Source organism: Rhyacophila brunnea, unplaced genomic scaffold, assembly GCF_057557595.1.
Source record: "Rhyacophila brunnea isolate RB1 unplaced genomic scaffold, BYU_Rbru_1.0 scaffold_2, whole genome shotgun sequence".
NCBI lineage: Eukaryota > Metazoa > Arthropoda > Insecta > Trichoptera > Rhyacophilidae > Rhyacophila > Rhyacophila brunnea.
Genome location: NW_028232859.1, coordinates 23,600,870 through 23,624,234, shown reverse-complemented (window position 1 = coordinate 23,624,234; position 23,365 = coordinate 23,600,870). Strand labels below are relative to the sequence as shown.

Below are 23,365 nucleotides of genomic sequence, written 5' to 3'. Positions count from 1 at the left end.
TTTTATTGCTTAGGGTCGAAATGTCTTTAAACGATCAACACATTACCAGTATTTTAGCTCGGTATATCCGATAAGTATCTCGTTATAACAGTGAATAAAAATGTACGGAGAAAATCATATACCAAATGTCAACGACTGTTTCCTCATTACATCCGAGATCTCGCTATGTCCGAGATTGTAATAACCGAGTTCGACTGTAGTTATAATTATGACAATGTCGATATTATATAGACATCCCAATTCATTTCGTTTCAACCATGTCCGATCCTAATGGGTTCATATGGGCCTCCACAGAGTGGACGGTTTGTATTAACTAACTAACTATATCTGAGATAAGAATAAAGTAAGACACGCAACGAATTGAATAAAAAAGAAGTTGGAGGTAAGAAAAAACGTAAATAAACATGCGAACAAATCTTGATAAGCAAACCCAAGGACAAAATAAGTGACAAATTAAAAAAAAAATTGTAAAACGTAAGAAAAAAATTTAGAATTTGAAGTAAGTGCACCACTGATTACATAATATTCTAAGAAAAAGAGAGAACGTTATTTATTTGAAAAAATCTAATGTCGATTTTAAAGAACAGTGCAAGATAAAATAAAAGATAGTTTTATTTATTTTACCTATAAATGTGTAAGTGAAATGGATTTGGAGATATAAAAAGAAACCTTATTGGCCCAGTGGTTTCTAGGTGTGGACTTTTGTAATTCCCTGAAGATCTCGAATAAATAATTAAAAATTATCAACACCTATACCATATTCCTAGGTATCTACTATGATTGAAAAGTAGATCTTAATTTTTTGTATTTATGATTGCTTCATAAAAAAACAATATTTACGACTTTATGATGTAGCAGATAAATGAGCAACTAAATAGTGATTCAACTATCAAAGCATCACGGCATAAAATTAGTAATACCACGGTTATACACAATTTATTGTACCTACCTATTGTTATAATTTTCTTAGTTCATTTAATCGTTTTTAATTTAATTTATTTTCAAATTCACTTCTTATGTGTTCATTCACTGAATTGTTTACCCTATATTTTATGGAGACTAATAATAACTTCTATTTTCTACATACTAAATTATCAACCTCCACTTTTTGACAGGACGGCATACAGTTATATAGGCACGTAGATAATAATTTTAAGGCCGTAGACAGGAATGAACGTTTGATGGCCCAAATATAGTACAATAGTATGTATGTAATTAAAGTTAGGGTACAAGTCGGTTATCCTGGATACAGCGGCAAAGACATTTTGAAAATAGCCTATATACTGGATTATTTGTTAGGATTACCTAATCTAACTTAAACTAACCCAAACTAACAAATAATCCAGTATATCGGCTATTTTCAAAATGTGTTTGCCGCTGTATCCAGGATAAACATATAGAACAAAAGTTAGTGAAGTGGAAGTTTGTCGAGGCTGTTTTGATCGGGTTAATTTGTCTTTGAATAATATTGTGACTAGAAATTTTAACAATTCTTATTATTTTTAACATTGTATATTGTTCATAATTTTCGCGACTACCACGTGAATAGACGATTTTTTTTTTTACTTATAACATTTTAAACACTTAACATAAATATGGATAAATTGTACAGTTACTAGACAAAGATTAAATTTGATGTGTGTCAGAAGTATCTTAGGCATTTTCGCTCGTATGCTTTCTTTATATTATTATGAAACTATATTTATTTTAAAATCGCTTTATAAAAGGTAGGTACGTCAAAACAGTAATAAATATCTGAAATAATTACACAACACTATTTCAGAAAGTGGAGGTTGTTATATGTAGTCCATTGACATATGCTCCAATATCGCAAACAAAAATTATTGACAGCAGAATTAACACAGTTTTTGTCTTCGTACCTGGCGAACCTTTATTTTCAATGGATGTGTGTGTGTATGTATTTTTTAATCTATGCAAGCACTGTTTCAAAAATAGTTCGATTTATTTCCGCGTTAGCAGCATATTATGTCGATAAAGTCTTGTCAAATATTCATTTTATTTACAATCGATTCGTTAATATACAAAAATACAAGATTAAATTTAAATAACTAGCCTAAAAATTATTAAATAATATTTTCAATAGAAACGCTAAGCGTTTATTGCGATAAATTACATCTGAACCGAGATGTTTCGATTTTAATTGCATGCTTTCTAACCTCTAAATCGATGTTTTTTAAATTTAAAAAAAAAGATATAAGGATATAATAAATTCCAATTAACGTTTAGCGTTTCCCTAGGTAATAGATTAACGTACATTTTTATCGTAATTTTGATAATAAATCTTATGTCATTCATCCATACCACCCGATAGAAATGTACCGAATTTGACACGTATTTTTGGTATATAGAACTCCACGATACATCTTAATTTTTTATTTTATTTTTCTCATTACTTTTGAATATATATTTACCGATTAATAAACTTTTCTAGCTATTTTTCGATAACAACTTTACCTAGAGACATCACCTTAAATAAGATTATTAAATAGATCTTTGGGTTGTCACCGGCGTTGACTCACCGCGTGTTCTTTCTCTTTCTTCCTTCAATACATTACCTCGTGAGAATGGTCTCTGCAACGAGCCCGAAACGTCGATTTATATGATTAGGTACTAAAACTAGTGATTAAATTGAGGTTACCTACAAGCCATCACGTATTGCATATTCACTTGTAACAAGTGCTCTGCTCAATCTTGCACATAGAGTCACTAACCACCACGGGTCTGTCGGGAAACAAGGCCCTTCAAATAGGACGAAAAATATCCCGGAACATTAGAAGCTACCGACCCGATATCTTCAAACAGGCAAAACGACGAAATGATTAGCTGAATACTCACGTTCGCCGTATGACACCGAGCAAATTTTCTTCGTACATGCAATATAAAAACCGCTATGTTATTTTGTTCCAATCTTTCGATGAGCCAATGCAAACAAATATTTTTTTCTATGGCTATTTAGTTTTACAAATTCGATCACACTTTAAAAAAGTCCTGGAGGTAAGTAGGTCAGTTTTTGGAATGATATTGATTAAATTTATTATAAGTTATAGCTATTTAGGTATGTAATAAAGGTGAGTCAAACGAGCCGCTTGGCCTAAATTGTAAGGATAATAATGAATTTAAAAAACACGCAAATAAGAGCATTCCTAAGTATGATCAAAAAAGCTCCCGCTTTAAACCGTTATTTCGCCCAGCGAGAGCTTTTGAGTTTAGCCGATTTTCGATCGAGACTAAAATAAAACACGCAACCTGCGGCGAGTGCGCAAGGGTAAAAATGTAAACCATTGTCAAATAGTGTCCCGCGGGTTGCTTTGTCACGTCACTTATGTCGACATTTTGGCGGCGAATTTGAGATAGCCATAGAAAGATACAAGTGCATCTTTAGCAGTGTTTAGATAGATTGTTGAAGAGCTTCGAAATGCTTTGAATGCCAATTTGATAGGTTATTTTGTTTCAGTTAAGACGTGTAAGCTGGTATTAATATTATTAATGTGTTTATTCGATTTAAAGGAAAGTTTTGGGACGGTTGTCAAAGTTTAATGTAATATGGAAATCTATTTACTTATTAGACGTTACACTAAACTACGAATCGGTTATACTTTTACATAAATTAAAAGAAGTTAAGCTGAGGTCATGAAGAATATAATATTTTGCTGTCATTGGTGGCTGAGATCGTTAATACATCGCTAGTCGCCATTCCCGATAGACGGGCGAACAACTTGCGATCCAATTGTACGAACTTTCAGGTAGTATGATGTCTACAATGGCGTGACTATCCAACTGTGACCTCAGGTGTTGTAACCGCTGACCACGCGAGGTTCACCAAGGTACATACTCACCTAGTTCTAATCAAATTCGCATGCCTCACAATAATACTGACTTGCCCTACAGTTCAACATTCCGCTTCACTTAATTTAATTGAAACACGCAAAGGAATAGTTGTAACAACATAATCATTGCAGTTGTCAGAGTTCAGAGATAAATTCTCAGATGAAATTAAACACACAGATTCCATAGTATGGCGTACCATATGTAGAAATTACCATACCAAAATATATAAATAATCTATATTAAGGCGAAGTCTTCACTGAGCCTTTTTTAAAGAGGCACCTATCGGAAAAATACGAAGCTTGCAATTTGAGACATTTTTTTGATAATTTACAATTTCAACTATATTAATGAATAAATATGTATAACTTGAAATCCTTTTTATTTATATCAAATCAATTATTTTTATAAATATAAATAAAATATTTATATTAATGTAAATAAAAAGGATTTCAAGTTATACACATTTATATTTTTTATAAAAATCGATGTTTTTTAAAATAGATATAAAAAATATTAAAACTATGAATTTGTCAAAAATCGCTTAGGTGGTGCTTAGAAAACTTAATAAACTAAATTTTAATAATAAATATGACCATAAAATATATGTAATAATAGGGTGCGGATCGATAGAACAAATTCACATTTTATTACATTTTTTACAATTGTAAGTTTGTCTTTGACTTAAAATAAAAAATATTTTTATTTTTAATGTTTTCAAATATATATTTATTCATTAATACAGTTGAAATTGTAAATTATCAAAAAAATGTCTCAAATTGCAAGCTTCGTATTTTTCCGCTAGGTGCCTCTTTAAAAAGGCTCAGTGAAGACTTCGCCTTAAACGGAAGCTAACAATCTGAACCTAATATGTATTAACCTTTTTAGAAGGTAAGTCATATTTTCAGTACCTGCAATAAAAATCCACACATAATTAGTTATTGCACATCGAATATTTTTATCAGTCTTTCATCCTACTTATATAATATCAAATAAGCGAATCAGGAAACGAAACCGTCGCACACTGCAGCTATTATAGGTATATTCTGTGACATTAAAAAGTAGAATACTTATAGAGAATCAATATCAGCGGCGTTTTTCTTTGACGCAAATGACGTAATTGATTCGTTCGAAGATTTAGAAGGGGGCCTCAAAACAGTTCACACCAGTCCTTAAAAATCGTAAGATGCGTATTCCTCACAAATTCAGTATAAAATATGCAACTAACATCAAAGGGGGTCTATAACATAAAGATACACTCAAATAAATACGTATTTATATACAAAAAATAAACCACTAATATTATTATGTATCATAAATGTCAGCTTCAACAATTAATTATTTTCAGTTACAGCATATGATTCTAGAAAATAGATAGGGTATGTTGATAGTTAGAATTTATGGTTTTTTTTATTTTAGTTTAAGGGCTTCAAAACCAGTCAGTGACTCGGCAGCCTGTCTATCATTTCTGCACACCTACACGCCTACTACAGTCTACACATATCCATCCAGTAGACCCGAGTTAACCATTATGAACTCCCTTTCAACTTACGTCACCCACAATAACTAGGTACATTATCAAACGCAAGCCCTTCGGCGTAAAACCCACTTAACGGAGCGAGTGGGGCTCTCGCGCAAAATTTCACAAGTGGAGTGTAAATCATCGAAAATACAACGTAATCAAATACGCCAGCGCACACTGGATTTGACGACGCATTGTGCCCGCCTGCCCCATGAGTCACCGTTGTGCGGCTTTTCAGCCGGACGAATTAACGAAAATACAACGTAGTCCATTCATTGAACACGGCAAGCAAAATCACGCTCCTCGAAGCGTCGTCGATAGACGGGCGAGAAGCCATTATTTAAGAACAGTGAACTCTTTGTTTAGTTATTGCGTGTCCGATATTAATTACAAGCCCCGAGAAATTTAATAATACTTTTATTGCTTTGTTATGAGAGACGCTGATAATAATAATTATGTTGTGCTCCTTGAGCCCCTTATTACATAGGTGAAGGGTAATGCGCGGGTGGGAGGGGGCCTACTCAGTAGTGAGCGCACCGAACGCTTTTTTGGTGGGCTTTATGCCTTTGTTTCAAACGAGCGTCTGCGATCTTATAAGGAAAAAAATCTTTTACAATGAACTAAAATTAGAAAGAGTATAAGTATAGATAATTATATTACGGTAATAATACAAACAAGGTGCGATATTATACCATTCACGTTTTTTTTCAAACGTGAACGACACCGAACGTGAACAAGCCAACGGCTTCGAAGAAACGCTTGAAGTTTGGCAACTGAGCAAAATGATTGAGCAGGACACTAATAGATACAATAAAGATGGTGTTATTATTATAATATTAAACACTGTGTTGCCATTACATCCGAGGGTATAAATAATTAAGTTGATTAATTTACGCAATTCTGATACCACATATTAACAACAGTATACGAATAGTTTAAATAAATTTAAGATTGCTTTGATGCAATTATTGCACTGGCTTAAATCGACCCGCACAATGCGGAGGCAATAACCGTAAAGTTTTAGGGATTCGAACCCAAAAGATAATATTGTCTTAATAGAAACGGGTGTGCAACAAGAATGGGCGACATTATACGAGGATTATGGGACAGGGATTATCCCTTTTCGCGGTTGGTGAGGCGCAAAAACTAAATTGGTTTGGGTCTTCAGATGTTGTCGGAATTGTCGCATACTACTCACTAGAATAAAGTAAGTGCAGTGACCGGTTAGAAAACAGCAGTGGCGAAGGCTCCATACTAAGCGATTATTTAAAGCTTACCTTTTATTTTCAAGTATTTAATTTATATAAATAAATATCTATATTGTAGGACATTGTAGGTTATAATAAAAATATTGATTGCCATCTATCGTCGTTATTTATAAGTAGAGCTTTTAATTTAGTGATGTTTCGAATCAAAAATAAATGACGGAACGTCCAACGTGAGTGCTATTTTTAGAATTATTTCAACGATAATCCAAGCCGAATTTTCTACCGAAATTCAGTTGCCAACTTCATGCATGTCTGGGTTTTTGTTCGAGACTCAGAAGCGTTAACAGAAAAGCTTATTCGAAATGTTGATTTGTTTATTGTCTTTGCTTATCTTTAAAAGCAAATAATAAGGATGATTAAAAAAATAATAACTATTGTGTTCGATCACATATAATTTATAAATTGTTATTAAAAATAAATATTGTATTAATTCGCGATTATTATTTAGGTTACTTCAGTCATAGACAAACATAACATGCTATTCACAGTTTATGTCATTTTGACATGTCAAAGCGGTGGTAAAGGTTTATTTTATAATACAAAATTCATTGTGTTACGGTGAATGTGGATAAGTTATCTCATATTGTACCGAAATCATTCGCCAGTGCTTTAAATATATAAGTATTTATTAAATTGTGTAGTGTCCCGGTAGAAAATGTGCGAACGATTTCATTTAAAAATTATCAAAGCTTGACCTTCCAAGGGTTCATTTAGATTTGAATACAGCAAAAAAACTTATATTAGACATTTTCACAACAATTTATAAATGATAAATATTTGTTTTTAACTGGCAGTTATACATTAAACAAACTTTTTTGTTGGCGATGCGTATTGTTTGGTAAAGAAAGTATGCGTGGAATTCTACTGCCATAAGTGATTTAAATAATTTGACAAATTCAGCGGTGAAACCTATGACCAGTGTGTCGTTGTCATTAGTGTGCACCTATTCATCAGTAGTAATATCGTAAGTATTATCTTCTTATTTCCCGTAAGTTACCTGACAAGTGTGCTCTTTTTCTCTGATCTCCACAGCTTACCTCTTTCCAAAAGTCACCCTTCGCCACTGGAAAACAGTATGTCGAAAACATAACTGTTGTACTTATAGGTTTATTGAAGTGGCACAAACATAAATAAATACTGTGTTAACTCGATTAGTCGGCGATAGTATGTATTGCGTAGCTGCTGGTTGAATGGGAGATAACGCAAGCTGTACCGCGTACCGTTGACTCTTGGGAAGGTTTAAGGAATATCGGCATAATATTTCAATGAACCGCATAATATGATTACCTTAGTAATTACCAGATATTCCCATGCGGGCAGAAGGCACTCTAAGAGAAAAATATTTGTATGTAGGGGGGACCTATTTTAAGTCTATATTAGCAATATTAAAAATGAAATTATTCCTGACTAACAATAATACAGGTAAACCATATTGTAGTATTCATTAAATCACAATGTATGTATATATAATATATATGTAATTTGGAAACACATCAGAAACAAAGTCTTTAAAAGATATATGGACAGGACGAGAACCTGTATTCATCGGATTCCGTATAATGTGGTTTACTTATTTAGCCATCTGCGCCGTACCTAATTACATTCGCTGCGGACCTTTTAATAAATATTTAATTACCACATTTAAATAACATACTAACTATATCTAATGGCCACCTGATGGGCAACGCACCAGTTGCGCTGGACGCAGTGAATGGGTCATGCAACGAAGCGCTTTATAAATTTCACTAATATTGGCGACTAGCTTTTGTGAAGATTATCAATAATAGATACTAGCCAGCATCAGGATCTCTCCTCATTTTAATATTGCACTTGCTAATTTAATAAAGTATTTTATTTATTAAACATACATAATACTAGAAAAAATCTTGATCCGGACAGAGCTCGTAATAATAAAAATACTAAATACGGAGATATTAGGTGTATCAAATATTATCCAAAACAAAATTAATTAGGTACCTACCTATGTGTAGGTAATTATTTGTATGAATGACATTACATGTGGTTTCCACTGTTGTAAGGTTTGCACAAAAATGGCACCAAATTTAACAAGATCACAGAAACAGATGATTGGGTATAAATATTTTTAATACGTCAATATATTTTGTGGGTCTGTGAACGGGACTTAGCACATCTGCTATTAATGAAGAAATTTTACACCCCCGAGTTGAAATCTTGTTAATTATAATGATAAATGAATATTCAACCCTCAAAAATTATACACTAAGCACAGGAAATTCCATGTTTAAAGGTACCTTAAAAAAAACGTGTCATGACGTTCCAAAGGTTACCTTTATTCGACATTTTCAAGCAGGTTTATCAAAGCTTTGATAAGTATACCTACCTACCTACCGACGTATTACAATGAACAACATTCTACCCTAACATAATGTTTCAACTAATTATAAATTAAAACAGCCAGATTAGGCACTTTGATAAACGTGGTTTCTGGGAATGGTATAAAATGACAGTAAAAAAAAAACTATGCTGAATCTATAAACCAATCAATAATGCGGCCGCATACTTACCTACAGCAAAGATTAAAGCCGGATAATCGTCCCCAGACACAATGCAACCAAAAAAACAAAAAGGCACGCGAAAGTTGGGCTACCGTTCTTTTGTTTAGCGAACAGAAATTGTTAAATAAAAAATAAACGAGGCAGATTTCGTCTACAAGAAGCAACCATCATCAAAATAATAAAATTTATATTATTTATCTATTTTACCGACAATCCGAATTCAAATTCAAATCCCCTAATCAAATTTACTGATAACCTCTTGCGTCCTGAGGTACACATATGTGGACGTTATTTAAATATTTTTTAGTAATGATTTGAATGGATACTTGAACCGCATTTGACTACAGTGGTATAGATAGTATATTTTTCTACCACTAGAGCAAAACACTAGCCTATGTAGTTTTAAAATAAATTGTTATTTTGACTTTGAAGTTATGGATATTTGCACAAGACAAAAATGGCGGCTAAAAAGTCAACTCTGACAAGTAAGTGCTTTTAATTAAATATTAATATTTATTTATATTAAAAACCAATGATGTATTTAGTTTCACAATGAATCATAGTAATATTCCGTATACTTTAAATTATCTTTACACTTTTGTAAAATATTATAATCATAGTTTCAAAATTCGGTACACACATGAGTAACTCAGGTCTAGAGTGATATATTTTGACATTAGTATATCTGATTTATTGAGGTTATGTTTTTTGTTTACATTTAGACGAATCCTTGAATAGCCAGCATATTGGTGATATTTTGAATGATAATGATGTCGAAGTTGGTGGAGGATATAACCCTGACGACAGTAATGATGTTCACATTCATCTCCTGGGCCCAGATGATGACTTTATTCTGGAGAACCAGTGAACTTTACTCACTGCTAGAGGCTGAGATACATCCTTCAAAATCACAATCCAGGATCCTATCCTGGCTTATGAAACCATAAGGTATCAATGCTCATATTATATTACTTTATCATTTAGTCATAAATATCAAACTTATCATTTTATTAGGCAAGTGCATGCACTGCTAAAAAATCAATTAAGTACCAATTAAATTGATACAGTTTGTGATGAAAGGGCTTTGTGATCTCCATATTGAGGATTCGATGGACAGAATAATTAATATACTTAATATACCTAGTGATTAATACTATTGGCCATTAGTATTTATATTCCTGGTGTTGAATACTTAATAAATAGGAATAAATGTATCGATTAATTCATAGTATTGTATTTTCTATTGTTTCAGTACGCTGAGCCTAATAAGACGAATGATGCTGAGCTGAAGAGTTCAGTTCATGGCCATATATGGTTTATTGGGTGCTGGACTCCAATTGCTCTATAAATTATTCTCCATGTGGGGAAGTGAATCCTACCTATCTGATGAAGATACGATACAATCTCAATGCAACGCTGTGATGTTACTTTGGCTTCACAACAACTGCCCTTGTACGTCTACACATATGACTTTTTTACCAGCTTCAACCTCACCGATTCGTTATTTCAGGCCAATACGTGTTATGATTCAAAGAAGACGAAGAACGATATGCATCACTCAGTCAGCTGTTGTAAAATACTGATTACAAGTCGATGAGCCGCATTAATCTTCACAGTGGTGTGTTTGCTTTCACAGGACATCAAGCATGTAAACTGTGAGGATCTTTGACCACTGTGGACATGGACTTGTTGGACATGGACATGAAATAGTTTGCTCATTGTACATGCAAACTTATAGGCAAGAAAATATTCACTGTGATTGGAATACTTCATAGTCATGGAAAATCAGACTTGCAAACCCTACGATTTGGTATGAAAGTCATTTAGCCATCATTATCATCATCGATACAAGGTCATCCAAGAAACTCTTCACCATTAGCTTCCATAACACACCGAGTAAACACAGATCTACTTCTAAAGCAAAGAATGGTTGTCCCTAAACCTATTCCCTGAAGTGCGCGTTAATTAATGTGTAGTATTTTAGGGTTTTGACCGTTATTGTACTATATTTTTAATCTAAATAAATATAATTATCCAATCACCATTATATTATTATGATTATTGTATTATTTTTCTAATAAAATTGTATCATTATATGGATATCACATTGTTTTTCTTTCATTTCATTGTTTGTACTGTATCCAATATTGTACTCTATTGTGACCTGAGATGCACTCACGTGCACGTAGTGGATTTTAGTTAATATATAGTAAAAAAAATATTTTAATTTTTTTTTGTGATCTTAATAATATTTATTGAACAGAAAAATGCACAAATATTTTTTCTCATGACTGGTTCTATCTCGGGTCTCAAGAGGATAAAGTCTAAAATAATTAGGTAAGTTCAAAGCCATATGGCAATAATAATATAAATTCTTCATATTTTACAAGCTGGCTTTAATGTCATATTTTTGTACTCACAGATCTAAGGGGGGACATGCTCGTCGAAGGTCAAAATTGAGTTTTTATTGTATTTTCAAACCATGATCCTGGACACTCCTTAAACGTTGTAGACAATCTATTTATGTAATTTTGAAGCCTTATTATCCTTTATAGTTATTTTAAACATTTGATGACTGCATAAAGTATTTTTGTTACATAAAATAGTATTCTTTTAAACCTCTCGCTCTAATGTTTTAGAATATAGTCATATTTCGGTACATAACTGTGCAGTGGTATTAAGATTTTTTACTACCTACTTCAATTATAGTTTGTCAATTTATGGCTACGGCCGTATGTTGTAGCTTAACCACTGGGGAATGACAAAAGAAATGGCGTATTTCAAAAAAACACTACCTTATTCTTAGGTCAATAATTATTGTTGTTTTTATTTAATAAAACGCAATTTTTTTATAGTACTTATTCCACTTTAATTAATATATTAGGACCGGTTTCGTCCGCCTCAGTGGGACTCAGTTGAAAATGTCCCACTGAGGCGGACGAAACCGGTCCTAATATATTAAGTAAAGTGGAATAAGTACTATAAAAAAATTGCGTTTTATTAAATAAAAACAACAATACAATGCAGTTCCACCATGAATTGACAGTTAACAAAATAAAAGAAATCAATAATTATTATAAAGCAATCATTATTCATAAGATGTTTATCACACTTGAATGGTCAAAGACATAGCTTATAATAAGTATCTTTAGAATCATCTTCAAATGTGGTAATCTTGCCGATTTTTTGAATAATAAAATGCCTAATTCTTGTCAAATTTGGGATCACAGAGATTATCAATATAATTTTTTATCGTGAATATTTTACAAAAATTATCTCGTAATAAATTATACTAATGGTTTTATAAATGCGTTTAAAAATTAATAAATGTAAAAAATCTTAACACCACTGCACAGTTATGTACCGAAATATGACTATATTCTAAAACATTAGAGCGAGAGGTTTAAAAGATTACTATTTTATGTAACAAAAATACTTTAAGCAGTCATCAAATGTTTAAAATAACTGTAAAGGATAATAAGGCTTCAAAATTACATAAATAGATTATCTACAACGTTTAAGGAGTGTCCAGGATCATGGTTTGAAAATACAATAAAAACTCAATTTGACCTACCGTGGGCTGTTAAATGCATCTACATTATGTGCCTTTATGAATATCTCACTAAACCACTTATGATGATTTAAATTTTACATTCATTCAACGGGCAGTCTTCGCCACTGGTTTAATTAGTATAAATAAAAACGCAATTGTGTTATCTGAGCATAACTGACTCTCAATAAGGAAGTGGGATCTACTTGTACAAATTTGACAGTTTTTAAAATGAAAAAATAATAATTGATCATGCATTATGAATATTATAAAAATCATAAAAGTGCAAAAAAAAGTACGGTTACATGCCAATGAATTAGAAATTACAATTGAATGAAACCAATTAATACCTAGATAAGATACTCTCTTGATAAATAGCCTTTACGTTTTCACATAGATCATAGGTAGCCTAGTACATACATTATTGTGTAATATCTTTAGAACCGCATGATCAGAGTTCCAAAGGTAAACATGCCGTATTGAATTTCATTGACAGGAGAGCAGCATATGCTCAGAGTATCTAGTGACGCAGAAACCCAATATCCTCGTATTGGTTTAGTACCAACTAGCCGTGGGCAAGTATCTGAGTTTGTCAGACAGGTATTGATGTTATTGGTGACACCTAATATGCCATCACAGGCGGAGAAATCGTGGCGCTTTCGTAAAAAAAAAACGAAATCTACACTTTTGGGCCCGCTGGGCATATGGCATATGCTGTATAAAAAAGCACTCAATCAAGTGATGTGATACTTCAACAGTAAAGTTGATATCAATATAATATTAACAAAATAAATATCGGTATGATTATTATGCTGCCCTGCTAAGTAAAAAGATATTGATTTGATTATAGTGAAATGAAATGAATACCCAAGTTTTAAACTATCTTTTTTCTTATATTATGTAAAATTATTGGATCGTTTTGACATAATCTGTAAATAAAATAAACAGTGTCTTACTATTTAATTTATTAATTCTACATACCATAAGAGAAAATGTAGTTTAAAACTTGGGTTCTCATTTCACTAAGGGCAGTGTTAGTATTAGCAGGTCTAGGTAGAATGAAATTAATTGAAGAGAGAAGGGTGAACCAGCCGAAGCGTCATGTCCATATGCTTCACCAAGTAATAAAAATATGAATGAAGAAGTAAACGACGAATATTTAAGTAATATTTAAATCTAAAAAAATTTATTTTTGCACGAGTGATTATTATTTTAAATATGAGTAGATACCAAACCCAGCGGAGATTTTATTTGACGCGGTTGACGCAATCAATTCGCCGGAAGAAATTTAAAATGGGGCCTCGAAACAGTTCAAACCAGTCATAAAATTATTAAATTATACCGAAATCTAAAAAAATCAGTGTAAAATATTGCCAGAATCATAACTGCAATGAAAGGGGGATTCTATTAAAAGAAAACACTACCTACATAGATATTATAAACATACATGTAACGGACTCGGACGGGATTGTAGGTATATTGTGCATGTTAGTTTATGAAGGCTTTTTATCTATCACATTCTGCGGCATTGTACCTACTGTAAGTAGCATCTAGTGAATTTTCTGTGAAAACATGCGATGTACTTGACGGATTAATGAGCGTACAAGGCCTTACAAATTTACATGCTCGTTGAGCAACTCGAAAGATTTTAAATTAACCAACCCGGGTAAGCACGTAAGCCAATTGTGACCAAACATGTTATAAATTATTATAAGTATGCATATAGTATCATAACCCGCATGGTAAAGTTAGTTACCAGCATACGATAGATATTTTTTAAATTTACATTTAACGACATCAATCCATCATTCTGAATTCAAATACACAGGTACTAATAAACAAATAAACCGCAAAATGATTCAAGCATTTCTTATTCCATAATGACGTGTCTGACAAATCGTAGCGCTGGGCAATTATTATCGTTGCCGAAACTCCGCCCCAATAGAATCTGGAAAAATTGCGAATAAAACGCAGCCGATCGGAAAGCTCACCACCACCCCCACCCACACGAGTCACGAGAAGTTGGCTGCAAGCAATGAAGCCATGTAAAATGTTCACAGCTCGCGATAGACGGTGCGATTTAATTTATAAAGTTTTTGGATATTTCTCAAAATATATCCAGTGACGTCCCGTGGATAGGCATGTAATGCATTGTTTAAGGGCGGTAAATGAGGGAACGAATCCGATCATCACATGCGGTTTTCAATAAAGCAGATAATTCAGATCGATTTGTTAGAAAGTACGACATCATGGTTTAAAAAAAATCAGAAGGCGGTCTCCAAAGTGGATTATGATATTTGCATGTCAATTTTTTTATGTCTCTATTTAAAATTGTAAATTTGAGACTAACAATGTAAGGGCACGGCATTCTGGGTTTTCCTAAGGGCGGCACTTTGCCTTGGGACATTACTGCATATCGCCGGTGTTTTGTAAACAGGGCGAATTAACCAAAATGCTACTTTACAGGAGGAGGATTTTTAACTCTTGACATTTATTTGTTTTTTACCTGTAGATGATTATAAATATCTAACAAGTTTATAATAAAGCTTAGAAAGAATACTGTCATTATAATAGGTATTATTATATAATATTTTAAAAGGGCTAATATGTCACATTTGCTTTTTATTTCGTAATTTTAATTAATTTAATTTTAGTCGATTATCGTTTTTAAGTACTTTCCCGTGGACATAAAAATTCGCCGTTTTTACACAAAGCTAGTAGGGTACATATTGTATTTTCATTAAAATCTCGATTTCGCCAAAATGGTTGATTCGCCCTTTTTACAAAACACCGACGATATTATATCGCATCTCCCTCAGACGATACCAACAAAACCTTTGACCAGTAATACCAGAATAAGTTAAAGACATTAACTGAAATTTGTGATATGTACCTACCCTTATTGAAATATAAAATTAGTTAACTTTCAAAATTAATCTTTTTTTACGAAAGAATGAAGGTTGAACGGGTGAGCCCAGATGTATATGTGCATGGTTACACAAGCGCTTGTATTTTCCAGATGATGTATCTATTAACAAGCCAATGAAGAAAATTACATTTTAGGATCAGAGAAACATGTTTATTTTTATTTTACAGGATACATCAAACACGAGTAAATCTACATTCCACTGATATTGAGAATGAACCATAGTATGTAACTCAAAATCGCTAAAAATTAAGATACGAAAAGAGAATCACTAAGTAGGTTCCAGCTGATAAAGTAGATTCCAGCTGATAAAGTAGATTCAATAGCTACCGTTTTACAAATGCAACATTATTATATCTACGATTACATTAATCGTTAATTAAAAGTTTTGTAGAAACGTTGGTTAATAGAAAGTCAGAAAGTAAAATATAGAGCTGCAGGCATTTTTTTAGAGTGAGGTAAGTGTGGAAGGCGATAATGATATGTATTTCCACGAGCTGCAAATCGCAGTTAATTTTTTCGATATAGATACGGTTGTTTTCTGACTGATATCGACATCTTTTGACATCTAATGTGCCCTGGGTGCTCCTTCTACAGGGTACATTGATTGAAACGAAACTTGATACGTCTAAAAAAGTCAAAGTAATCATATAAGTACTAATAATAATAAAATTGTCAGGGACCGTCCTATTAAGCTTCTCCGCAAATATGAACAAGTAACAACCTAAAGCAGCGTTCGACCTACCGTTCGTCTGTCGACCCCTTCCGACGTAGGAAATGTAGAAGCCAATCGGCACGGTATACCTGCGCGGTGCATAGAGGGGTAAACGCAACCATAAAACGGCATTAATGGGTGGATTATATAATAAAAACTGACTGTACCTATACATGAGGAGTAAATCATTATAATAAACATAAATCTCAGTCGTTAAATTAAATCACATCTTGTCTAATGACAAAAGGTTATACAGAAACACCCAAGGCAATATTATAGTTTTAATTAACACAATTAAATATTTTCTGAAAGACTACACTTAATTCTTTTAGTGAGGTTGTTAGCTGCTCCCCCTTTTCGTTTTATTTTTATTACAATACCTACCTTCTCGGAGTTTCGCTAACCTCCGAACATGCTTTGTTTGATGAGAGGGATGCATATTTAATGACATTTAACTTGTTAGGAAAGAAACATCTGATTCGACAAGCTATGCTAGGATAATGTATATATAATTTAATCGCATGTATTCGCGTTTCAAATATACTTCGATTTACCCTGTGGCCCATTGCACTGCGGTATCTTGCACCGTGTAGTTCCGTCACTGCCGCAAGATGATACTATTATAAAATACTCACTCAGCCTTTTCAGGGTGGCTGGCTTTCTGCTATTTTCCACCAGCCCGTTAAAACTTTTATTGCGGAGATGATGTTTACCATCCTGCTTTATTATTGTTAACCCGCTCTCAATGTTTGTGTGTGTTTTACCATCCTAATTATACTTTTATTATGGCGGGACGTAACCAAACAAACCCCAGTGCGGTGAATAAGGAGCGGACTACATTTCACAGAGTGATTCCGGTGTCGGTTTGCAACTCGAAGCGCAAACTATACAAAAACCGTTAAAATTAAACAATATTGTGTATGAATAACCTAAATTTTTAGGTGAAACGGCCTCTACGCAATTGCATACAACTCTCCGCATGTTTACGATTGAAGCTCGTTAATAAAACTTTACCAAATTCAACATCATGAAAATTTTACTCTCATCAAATTTTTGAATACTCATTTAAAATGACGTACAGAACCTCTTGATAGCATTAAACCGAAATAAACAATATAATACATAGGTACTATTAATTATTCAAATATTACACATTATCCACACACTTAGTATACACATATAATTAGAAAACATGGTGCTGGGCGGGACTCAACCCCGCATCCACCGTATTCCGGCCAATGCGTTTTAAACTTCACATAAAAAGGTATGTTTCTGAAGTGTTCAGAGAATTTAAAAGAATGTTACACTCTTAAAAAAATATATCTATACTTATATAAACTTATTTTTATGACATTTATATAGACACTACCATTAATTATCAATACTTGTATTCAATATTAATATAATAGTATTATGATAATCGGAAAAGCTCTTATGTAATTTTCGATTGAAGTTAATTTTTCATAGGTTTTCGTCTCAAAGTATGGCGATCATAACAGCGGTCACCACCTTTTATAATTTTAAAGCCGCCGAGAAGAAAAACGAGATTATGCTGTGAATTGGTGTCCTTAAGCTTAAATTATTCAGCCATCATAATAATACGGCTTAGACAGGAGGTAGTCATTCACCACGTAGGTACCCGATTTTCCGCGCTTTATGGTGTGTAATAAACTAATAAAGCTAATAACTAGCTCTAGGTGCTTCTTCGTTATCTGTTGTACCTTATTTATACGTTGTCTTATCAAACCTTTCCACGATATTTTAAGGGCGAAGCTTATACAAGCAGAATACCAGCAGAGGCACCTAACGGAAAAATACGAATCTTGCAATTTGAGACATTTTTTTATAATTTACAGTTTCAACAGTATTAATTAATAAATATGTAGGTACCTATCTGAAAACATTAAAAAGATTTTTTTAAGTCAAAGATAAACATACAATTGTAAAAAAATGTGAATTTAATAAAATATAAATGTGACCACCTAACAGTTGAAACAAGATAGTTATAAAAATACATTTTAAATGATGCGTATAAACCATTTCCACGCGCAACAAGTTACGTTATATCAGTTGTACCGAGCATTGTGAAAAGTGTACGGCAATTTAAAACAATATTTATTACCCCATTATAACTAACATAATTCAACCGGAAGTGATATGCATCTATGTTGAAATTATGCGTTATTTATCGACTCCAAAAAACATTGTGTTTAGTATCATCAACAAACAGTGCGAACGATTCGAGGGACGAGTTCCCACAAATCGTATCGATGATAGAATGGGGTGGTGCTCACTTTAAAATGATTCGAAAAGACTATTTGATTTGCAGATCGCGGCCAACGAGGCGTTTCGAACAAACGACAGGAAGCGTTTCCACGCAACACTGCGCGACATAAGACTCAAATAATTTGACTATGTAGATCGGCGACTCAATACCGATTCCCTACCCAGTAGCTGTAACGATATTTCCCATCAGGATTACACACAAATAACAATCGAATTTTCAATTAATCAGATTTCAAGTCACTAAATATTTATATAAAAGTGCATTTCATAATGCACTTTCCTGAAGCGCATCTTCGCGTTTTTTTGCGTAGGTACCTATAATAGAAACATCATGTTAAAAATCCCCAAATAAACCACATTAGAGAAACAATAATGGGAAGTGCGTTCCCACCTTCTGAGTGTGGTAGTAAGAAAGTACAATTATCGAGTGTGAAGAAATATGGGATAAACCACAGAACAGATAATAGAATACCGATCGGCTATATTCAATACGCCGCACGTTGAAGCAGGGTTTTTGAATGTGTGAGTGTCCTACGAAAATGAAGCACGCATTACGCACTACGCAATAGTGTGTGTAATACACCAACATTAAATGAGCGTAAATGCATAAACCGAGAGCAGTTTTCAGTATTAGACGTACAACGTATTCTTGACACGCGTGTAAGTTTAACACGGATTCTTCCTTACTCGAGACGGTTACCTGCTATCGCCTTACCCGTTTGGTATTTCAGTTCCCATTATTTCTGAGTTCCCTGGGATAAACCTGCTTAAACAAGTGTTAAAGAATGTTATTTTTTAATAGTTACGCCTGTATCATAAAATGCATTAAAGTTAAACGAAATGAGCATTCAATATTGGTAATATTTGAGGACAACCTGGAGGTTATGTATTTCAAACATTGTATGGCCTAATCGTCATTATTAAATAAAATCTCTATTATTATTAGTGATTTATTTTATTATATCCAATCGGGTTTCAGTATTGTCACAATAGCTTACAAGTCTTCGGATGGTCTAAGTCACTGGTTTAATATCGGTTTTAAATAACGAATCTTCCAATATAACTTACAAATTCATAAATTTTAAGGCATATAAGAAAATCAATAAGTCTAAAGATACCTATATAATATTTAATAATTAACCGTAGTAAAATATGGAACTTATATTATATTCATGAAGCTTTACACTTTGCTTGAGATAGGGTTAACCCAAATTAAATTTAAGTCGATATTAACGAAAGAGAATAGAACGTACCTTCCCAGTCTTCATACTACATATTATTAAGTGCCTATCTAGTTACAATGTCTCCATCTAGCAGTATTATAAATACCTAAATAACCATCTCCTTCGTAAATTAATTAAACCACCAACGTCGCAGAGATTTAACATTCACCTTCAGTCGCCACAGGGGGTGTATGGTTAAGTCTCCTTACGTTGCAATTACAGGGATTTCCTTTTAATTCAAGACGGTATAGTAATTAGTCGCAGTGTGAACATTAGTTTACCTGAGGCGGCAAGGTTCTCTCACGTACTCCGCTGATAGACTTCCTCGTTTGCACAGAGGTAGGAGATGTTCAATAGCCATGTACGGAATAACACAGTAGAACGTTGGTGCATTTCTCACTGAATCCGACACTAATAAGAAGCTAAAAGAATCGCAAGCGTTGGAACATGGTGGATGTCCGGTAATTTATTATGTTTATTTAGTTAATTTAATAGAAACTTGTCTGTGGGTTTAAAGTTTAAACTTAAACTTGTATAACGGCGACAGTAGTAATATATCGAGGTAGCTAGGCTGCCAAAAAGATGAATGAATGAAGAGAAAAATGATAAGGCTACAATTTTATAGAGTTAAGTTAGTTTCGTTTAGTGAGTATAGATACTATGATAAGTATCTGGGTTCACCGATTGAAACTTCGTTGTTTCGTATCAGATAAATAATTGAAAAATTAACTACATATTAGATTGTACCTAATAAAAGTCATTACTGCACATTTGCGTTTGAGTGTTTCCGGCACATTTGTTATAGTTTGCTAACTCGTCTGCAAGTGCACATACATATGTATATTGGTATCTTACAACAGTGGCGAAGGGTGGAAGTAGACTGTTAAAATCTGATATAAATAGTATCTAATTAAGGCTATACTTCAGCTGGGGCACGGTCTAAAACGATCGTGACTACGCGACGCGACAAATGACGCGTGCAGAACAAAACATAATTTGTCATAAAAGGTCAACATGCGTCCATTTAATGTTATGTTTATTGTTCTATTACTACTAATAATAATATAATCATTGACATGTTTTCTTTTTCAAGTAAATGGGTAACGTTTTTTAGTCATCTTCACACGATTTAAGAATTAATTTCCCCGTCGCCATCACAAAACAAATTGATGTGTTCACAGCTCGCTCGACTTTCGCTCTCCGATTGCCAGCCAGTCCGAAATTTCGTCGCACCTATAGTTGGAAATTATTTGCCGTTTCACTGAAGTACCGTCTTAAGCAAAAGCTATTCATATTAGTAGTGGAAACTAAGAAGAGAAAAACTACAAAGAAAAGCTTAAATGAATATATTGTAATTAATTTAATATATTTATTAATCAAAAACAACCAACTAAATGCCAGTAGATAATATTATATAAAAACAAGAATGATTCATTTACAAAGCGGTTTATATAATTCTTATCTTGTTTTTGGTGTAAAAACGCCTCAAAAGCTGTAAATGAAACCCCAATTAAAGAAATCTCCGGCCACTAATTATAACGAAAGATAAAAAGGCAGAGGGACCCACAATTTATGGAACACGCATGTGAGCTTGTATTATAAAAACGGGATTTTCATTCAAAATAAATTATAATGCAATCATACCGCGTAGGTACAATAAATTTAATTTAATTAATTTTTCTTTTAGGTTAGCTGTAGGAACCTTTTCAAATGTTAAACAGGTTTAGAACTACGTCAGGTTTTTAAAAGAATACTCAACTCTCTCATTTACAACGTACGTAGATATGATATACCCCCTGGCCCTAAGTACGTAAGGTAGAAAAAAATTAAAGGTGACATTTCCGAATTGATCAGTTTTTGCGACCCGCATTTCGCTTTCCGGCATATTCAGATTTTGTGGTTATATTCATTATTTCGATAAGGCTATTTTTTAAGCATTGACATGCAGTAACATGCGCTAAATTAAGCTTTAAACTCAATTATGAATTATTTTAAAAAAAATCTTTGTCATTTTCCAAAGAACTTATTAAACTATGTATATTTTAATTAGGTATTAAGGTAGCCATTAAATAATATGACGTAGGTACTGATATAAAGAGACCGTAGATTTATTTTTGGATTTAAAAATATAATTACCTACCTATTCTTCTACCTTTGTTACCACAGAACAGATAATAAATATAATACCGATAGGCTATATTCAATACGCCGCATCTTGATGCAGGGTTTTTAATGTGTGAGTGTCGTACGAAAAAGAAGCACGCATTATGCACGTGCAAAAGTGTGTGTAATACACCAACATTAAATGAGCGTGAATGCATAAACCGAGAGCAGTTTTCAGTATTCGACGTAAAACGTATTCTTGACACGTGTGTAAGTTTAACCCGGATTCTTCCTTACTCGAGTCGGTTACCTGCTATCACCTTACCCGTTATGTATTTCAGTTCCCATTATTTCGGAGTTCCCTGTTTGTTACCGTCTTCTGTCGACGGTTGGCGACCTACTAGAAATATACCTTTCTATCCTAGGCTCGTCGTAACAGATCCCCAACACATTAGTAAACATTCAACCACAAAGAGGTTTCGTAGCGAAGTGGATCTCATTCTACCCACGCGTCTGCTGCCCTCGACCTTTCCTTGCATTATGAGTTGGAGTAAAACATACTTCTCATTACGGAAAACATGGCTGTTGTGTGCAAGTTTTCTGCGCTTGATAGGAGGAATAAATACCAAAACACACAGGATACCGTGTAGCACTACACTTCGCATTGAGAGTAGAATCAATATTATAATTAGCATAATATACCTGTACTTATACAAGGAGATGAAACAGGGTTTTAAGAGGATCCTCCTATAAACGATATAAGCTATTACTTTTTGATAATGTAGTGGCGAAGCGTTTCAATGTCACAATAAAAATAATAATTGAAATGATTCATTGTTACATGTCCTCAGCAACACACTAGGCAGACCAGAGGTGATTGATTCTAAGGAAAAATTCAATTAACAGGTACACGGTTATATTCAACCCAAACATACGCGGTGTACTTTTCGAGATCACCATTTCAGATATGTCAATCAAGAGTGTCGGCCGGTAAATAGAATCAGAAAACAATATTTTCGAGACAGCGCTTTCAAACCTTTGTTTGGCTGTCAAAACGCGGCTTACAGATGGCCGCCGTCTTTCGATGGTAAGGAAGAAATCACATTTGATTTATAAAAACCGTAATCCGAAGTTTCGTTAGCATTTAAACAAGATTGACATCTCATTTTGGGCCATAAGCTCAGATTAAAACATTCACTCGTCATAGAAGGTGAGATTATTTTATATGCAAATGAGTAGACTTCAAACGGATTATTTATAAATTATTATAAGACATATTTCTGGTAAATTATTTGGGGTCATCATTGAGACATATAGGAAATCACATGACTTCGTATGGATACTAACAGGTATAAAATGTATTATTATCTACTAGTATACGTACAGAAT

At 33.3% G+C, this 23,365-nt stretch overlaps 1 protein-coding gene and 1 long non-coding RNA gene across 2 annotated transcripts in view; one reads left to right on the top strand and one right to left on the bottom strand.

Moving 5' to 3' along the window:
• LOC147072080 (inactive tyrosine-protein kinase Dnt-like) overlaps window positions 1–23,365 on the bottom strand; it is a 226,918-nt gene that overhangs the window by 189,611 nt on the left and 13,942 nt on the right. The window lies entirely within an intron of this gene.
• LOC147072081 (uncharacterized) lies at window positions 9,441–11,275 on the top strand. Its single transcript, XR_015070620.1, has 3 exons — window positions 9,441–9,658; window positions 9,896–10,121; window positions 10,426–11,275. It is a non-coding gene; the product is annotated as an uncharacterized LOC147072081 (long non-coding RNA).